The sequence below is a fragment of the Calliopsis andreniformis genome, unplaced genomic scaffold (assembly GCF_051401765.1).
Source record: "Calliopsis andreniformis isolate RMS-2024a unplaced genomic scaffold, iyCalAndr_principal scaffold0004, whole genome shotgun sequence".
Taxonomy (NCBI): domain Eukaryota; kingdom Metazoa; phylum Arthropoda; class Insecta; order Hymenoptera; family Andrenidae; genus Calliopsis; species Calliopsis andreniformis.
Window position 1 is genome coordinate 4,106,270 of NW_027480424.1, and position 7,019 is coordinate 4,113,288.

Consider the following 7,019-nt stretch of genomic DNA (forward strand, 5'->3'; position numbering starts at 1 on the left):
AACTTTCACACTGGTAGCAATTATTCGTTTTATACGATGGAATAACTGTTCTATTTATTCTGTATTTTATGCTTCGGGCGTTGACTTCTAAGGCCCTAACTATTCGATCTGGTAGAGCAACGCCCTAGAGTGAAGCCTAGGTTGCCCGGTACGTAGAGATGACCATAAGTTTCATACTGGTTGCAATTATTCGTTTTATACGATGGAAAAACTGTTGTATTTATATTGTATTTTATGCTTCTGCCGTTCACTTCTTAGGCCCTAACTATTCGATCTGGTGGTACAATGCCGTAGGGTGAAGCCTAGGTTGCCCGAAACGTAGAAATGACCATAACTTTACACTGGCAGCAATTATTCGTTTTATACAATGGAAAAACCGTTCTATTTATTTTGTATTTTATGCTTCGGGCGTTGACTTCTAAGGCCCTAACTGTTTGATCTGGTGGAGCATCGCCGTAGAGTGAAGCCTAGGTTTCCCGGAACGTAGAAATGACCATAACTTTCACACTGGTTGCTGTTATTCATTTTATACAATGGAAAAACTGTTATATTTATATTGTATTTAAGCTTCTGGCGTTGACTTCTGAGGCCGTTGCTATTCGATGTGGTGGAAGAACGCCATAGAGTGAAGCCTAGGTAGCCCGGATCGTAGAAATGTCCATATCTTTCACACTGTTTGCAATTTTTCGTTTTATACGATGGAAAAACTGTTTTATTTATTTTGTATTTTATGCTTCGAGCGTTGACTTCTAAGGCCCTAACTATTCGATCTGCTGGAGCAACGCCCTATAGTGCAGACTAGATTGCCCGGAACGTAGAAATGACCATAACTTTCACACTGGTTGCTATCATTCGTTTTATATGTCGGAAAAACTGTTGTATTTATATTGTATTTTATGCTTCTGGCGTTCACATCTTAGGCCCTAACTATTCGATCTGGTGGAACAACGGCCTAGGGTGAGGCCTAGGTTGCCCGGAACGTAGAAATGACCATAACTTTTACACTGGTAGCAATTATTCGTTTTATACAATGGAAAAACTGTTCTATTTATTTTGTATTTAATGCTTCGGGCGTTGACTACTAAGGCCCTAACTGTTTGATCTGGTGGAGCAACGGCCTAGAGTGAAGCCTAGGTTGCCTGGAACGTAGAAATGACCATCCCTTTCACACGGATTGCAATTATTCCTGTTATAGGATGGAAAGACTGTTGTATTTTTATTGTATTTTATACTTCAGGCGTTGACTTCTGAGGCCGTAGCTATCCGATGTGGTGGAAGAACGAAATACAGTGAAGCCTAAGTTGCCCGGAACGTAGAAATGACCATAACTTACCCACTGGTTGCAATTATTTGTTTTATACGATGGAAAAGCTGTTGTATTTATATCGTATTTTATGCTTCTGGCGTTGACTTCTTTGGCCCCAACTATTCCATCTGGTGGAACAACGCCCTAGAGTAAAGCACAGGTTGCGCGGAACGGAGAAATGAACATAACTTTCACACTGGTAGCAATTATTCGTTTGATACAATGGAAAAACTGTTCTATTTATTTTGTATTTAATGCTTCGGGCGTTGGCTTCTAAGGCCCTAACTATTCGATCAGGTGGAGCAACGCCCTAGAGTGAAGCCTAGGTTGCTCGAAATGTAGAAATGACCATAACTTTCACACTGGTAGCAATTATTCATTTTATACGATGGAAAATCTGTTTTATTTATTTTGTATTTTATGCTTCGGGCGTTGACTTCTGAGGCCCTAACTATTCGATCTGGTGGAGCAACGCCCTGGAGTGAAACCTGGGTTGCCCGGAACGTAGAAATGACCATAACTTTCACACTGGTTGCTATTATTCGTTTTATAAGATGGAAAAACTGTTATATTTATACTGTATTTTATGCTTCTGGCGTTGACTTCTTAGGCCCTAGCTATTCGATCTTGTGGAACATCGCCCTAGAGTGCAACCTAGGTTGCCTGGAACGTAGAAATGACCATCACTTTCACACGGGTTGCAATTATTCCTGTTAGAGGATGGAAGGACTGTTGTATTTTTATTGTATTTTATACTTCAGGCGTCGACTTCTGAGGCCGTAGCTATTCGATGTGGTGGAAGAACGCCATACAGTGGAGCCTAGGTTGCCCGGAACGTAGAAATGACCATTACTTTCACACTGTTTGCAATTGTTCCTTTTATATGATGGAAAAGCTGTTGTATTTATATCGTATTTTATGCTTCTGGCGTTGACTTCTAAGGACCTAACTATTCGGTCTGGTGGAGCAACGCCCTAGAGTGAAACCTAGGTTGCCCGGTACGTTGAAATGACCATCACTATCAAACTGGTTGCAATTATTTGTTTTATACGATGGAAAAGCTGTTGTATTTATATCGTATTTTATGCTTCTGGCGTTGACTTCTTAGGCCCTAACTATTCCATCTGGTGGAACAACGCCCGAGGGTGAAGCCTAGGTTGCCCGGAAAGTAGAAATGACCATAACTTTCACACTGGTAGCAATTATTCGTTTTATACGATGGAAAAACTGTTCTATTTATTCTGTATTTTATGCTTCGGGCGCTGACTTCTAAGGCCCTAACTATTCGATCTGGTAGAGCAACGCCCTAGAGTGAAGCCTAGGTTGCCCGGTACGTAGAGATGACCATAAGTTTCATACTTGTTGCAATTATTCGTTTTATACGATGGAAAAACTGTTGTATTTATATTGTATTTTATGCTTCTGCCGTTCACTTCTTAGGCCCTAACTATTCGATCTGGTGGTACAACGCCCTAGGGTGAAGCCTAGGTTGCCCGGAACGTAGAAATGACCATAACTTTTACACTGGCAGCAATTATTCGTTTTATACAATGGAAAAACCGTTCTATTTATTTTGTATTTTATGCTTCGGGCGTTGACTTCTAAGGCCCTAACTGTTTGATCTGGTGGAGCATCGCCGTAGAGTGAAGCCTAGGTTGCGCGGAACGTAGAAATGACCATAACTTTCACACTGGTAGCAATTATTCGTTTTATAAGATGGAAAAACTGTTTTATTTATTTTGTATTTTATGCTTCGGGCGTTGACTTCTGAGGCCCTAACTATTCGATCTGGTGGAGCAACGCCCTGGAGTGAAACCTGGGTTGCCCGGAACGTAGAAATGACCATAACTTTCACACTGGTTGCTATTATTCGTTTTATACGATGGAAAAACTGTTATATTTATACTGTATTTTATGCTTCTGGCGTTGACTTCTTAGGCCCTAGCTATTCGATCTTGTGGAACATCGCCCTAGAGTGCAGCCTAGGTTGCCTGGAACGTAGAAATGACCATCACTTTCACACGGGTTGCAATTATTCCTGTTAGAGGATGGAAGGACTGTTGTATTTTTATTATATTTTATACTTCAGGCGTCGACTTCTGAGGCCGTAGCTATTCGATGTGGTGGAAGAACGCCATACAGTGGAGCCTAGGTTGCCCGGAACGTAGAAATGACCATTACTTTCACACTGTTTGCAATTGTTCCTTTTATATGATGGAAAAGCTGTTGTATTTATATCGTATTTTATGCTTCTGGCGTTGACTTCTAAGGACCTAACTATTCGGTCTGGTGGAGCAACGCCCTAGAGTGAAACCTAGGTTGTCCGGTACGTTGAAATGACCATCACTATCAAACTGGTTGCAATTATTTGTTTTATACGATGGAAAAGCTGTTGTATTTATATCGTATTTTATGCTTCTGGCGTTGACTTCTTAGGCCCTAACTATTCCATCTCGTGGAACAACGCCCGAGGGTGAAGCCTAGGTTGCCCGGAAAGTAGAAATGACCATAACTTTCACACTGGTAGCAATTATTCGTTTTATACGATGGAATAACTGTTCTATTTATTCTGTATTTTATGCTTCGGGCGTTGACTTCTAAGGCCCTAACTATTCGATCTGGTAGAGCAACGCCCTAGAGTGAAGCCTAGGTTGCCCGGTACGTTGAGATGACCATAAGTTTCATACTGGTTGCAATTATTCGTTTTATACGATGGAAAAACTGTTGTATTTATATTGTATTTTATGCTTCTGCCGTTCACTTCTTAGGCCCTAACTATTCGATCTGGTGGTACAATGCCGTAGGGTGAAGCCTAGGTTGCCCGGAACGTAGAAATGACCATAACTTTTACACTGGCAGCAATTATTCGTTTTATACAATGGAAAAACCGTTCTATTTATTTTGTATTTTATGCTTCGGGCGTTGACTTCTAAGGCCCTAACTGTTTGATCTGGTGGAGCATCGCCGTAGAGTGAAGCCTAGGTTTCCCGGAACGTAGAAATGACCATAACTTTCACACTGGTTGCTGTTATTCATTTTATACAATGGAAAAACTGTTATATTTATATTGTATTTAAGCTTCTGGCGTTGACTTCTGAGGCCGTTGCTATTCGATGTGGTGGAAGAACGCCGTAGAGTGAAGCCTAGGTAGCCCGGATCGTAGAAATGTCCATATCTTTCACACTGTTTGCAATTTTTCGTTTTATACGATGGAAAAACTGTTTTATTTATTTTGTATTTTATGCTTCGAGCGTTGACTTCTAAGGCCCTAACTATTCGATCTGCTGGAGCAACGCCCTATAGTGCAGACTAGTTTGCCCGGAACGTAGAAATGACCATAACTTTCACACTGGTTGCTATCATTCGTTTTATATGTCGGAAAAACTGTTGTATTTATATTGTATTTTATGCTTCTGGCGTTCACATCTTAGGCCCTAACTATTCGATCTGGTGGAACAACGGCCTAGGGTGAGGCCTAGGTTGCCCGGAACGTAGAAATGACCATAACTTTTACACTGGTAGCAATTATTCGTTTTATACAATGGAAAAACTGTTCTATTTATTTTGTATTTAATGCTTCGGGCGTTGACTACTAAGGCCCTAACTGTTTGATCTGGTGGAGCAACGGCCTAGAGTGAAGCCTAGGTTGCCTGGAACGTAGAAATGACCATCCCTTTCACACGGATTGCAATTATTCCTGTTATAGGATGGAAAGACTGTTGTATTTTTATTGTATTTTATACTTCAGGCGTTGACTTCTGAGGCCGTAGCTATCCGATGTGGTGGAAGAACGAAATACAGTGAAGCCTAAGTTGCCCGGAACGTAGAAATGACCATAACTTACCCACTGGTTGCAATTATTTGTTTTATACGATGGAAAAGCTGTTGTATTTATATCGTATTTTATGCTTCTGGCGTTGACTTCTTTGGCCCCAACTATTCCATCTGGTGGAACAACGCCCTAGAGTAAAGCACAGGTTGCGCGGAACGAAGAAATGAACATAACTTTCACACTGGTAGCAATTATTCGTTTGATACAATGGAAAAACTGTTCTATTTATTTTGTATTTAATGCTTCGGGCGTTGGCTTCTAAGGCCCTAACTATTCGATCAGGTGGAGCAACGCCCTAGAGTGAAGCCTAGGTTGCTCGAAATGTAGAAATGACCATAACTTTCACACTGGTTGCAATTATTCATTTTATACGATGGAAAAACTGTTGTACTTATATTCTATTTTATTCTTATGGCGTTGAATTCTAAGTCCCTAGCTATTCGATCTGGTGGAGCAACGCCCAAGAGTGAAACCTAGGTTACCCGGAACGTAGAAATGTCCAGTACTTTCATACTGTTTGCAGTTATTCCTGTTATACGATGGAAAAACTTTTGCATCTTTATTGTATTTTATGCTTCTGGCGCTGACTACTAAGGCCCTAGCTATTCGATCTGGTGGAGCAACGTGCTAGAGTGAAGCCTAGGTTGCCGGGAACGTAGAAATGACCATAACTTTCACACTGGTAGCAATTTTTCGTTTTATACGATGGAAAAACTGTTTTATTTATTTTGTATTTTAGGCTTCGGGCGTTGACTTCTAAGGCCCTAACTATTCGATCTGGTGGAGCAACGCCCTAGAGTGAAGCCTAGGTTGCCGGGAACGTAGAAATGACCATAACTTTCACACTGGTTTCTATCGTTCGTTTTATATGATGGAAAAACTGTTGTATTTATACTGTATTTTATGCTTCTGGCGTTGACTTCTTAGGCCCTAGCTATTCGATCTTGTGGAACATCGCCCTAGAGTGCAGCCTAGGTTGCCTGGAACGTAGAAATGACCATCACTTTCACACGGGTTGCAATTATTCCTGTTAGAGGATGGAAGGACTGTTGTATTTTTATTATATTTTATACTTCAGGCGTCGACTTCTGAGGCCGTAGCTATTCGATGTGGTGGAAGAACGCCATACAGTGGAGCCTAGGTTGCCCGGAACGTAGAAATGACCATTACTTTCACACTGTTTGCAATTGTTCCTTTTATATGATGGAAAAGCTGTTGTATTTATAACGTATTTTATGCTTCTGGCGTTGACTTCTAAGGACCTAACTATTCGGTCTGGTGGAGCAACGCCCTAGAGTGAAACCTAGGTTGTCCGGTACGTTGAAATGACCATCACTATCAAACTGGTTGCAATTATTTGTTTTATACGATGGAAAAGCTGTTGTATTTATATCGTATTTTATGCTTCTGGCGTTGACTTCTTAGGCCCTAACTATTCCATCTCGTGGAACAACGCCCGAGGGTGAAGCCTAGGTTGCCCGGAAAGTAGAAATGACCATAACTTTCACACTGGTAGCAATTATTCGTTTTATACGATGGAATAACTGTTCTATTTATTCTGTATTTTATGCTTCGGGCGTTGACTTCTAAGGCCCTAACTATTCGATCTGGTAGAGCAACGCCCTAGAGTGAAGCCTAGGTTGCCCGGTACGTTGAGATGACCATAAGTTTCATACTGGTTGCAATTATTCGTTTTATACGATGGAAAAACTGTTGTATTTATATTGTATTTTATGCTTCTGCCGTTCACTTCTTAGGCCCTAACTATTCGATCTGGTGGTACAATGCCGTAGGGTGAAGCCTAGGTTGCCCGGAACGTAGAAATGACCATAACTTTTACACTGGCAGCAATTATTCGTTTTATACAATGGAAAAACCGTT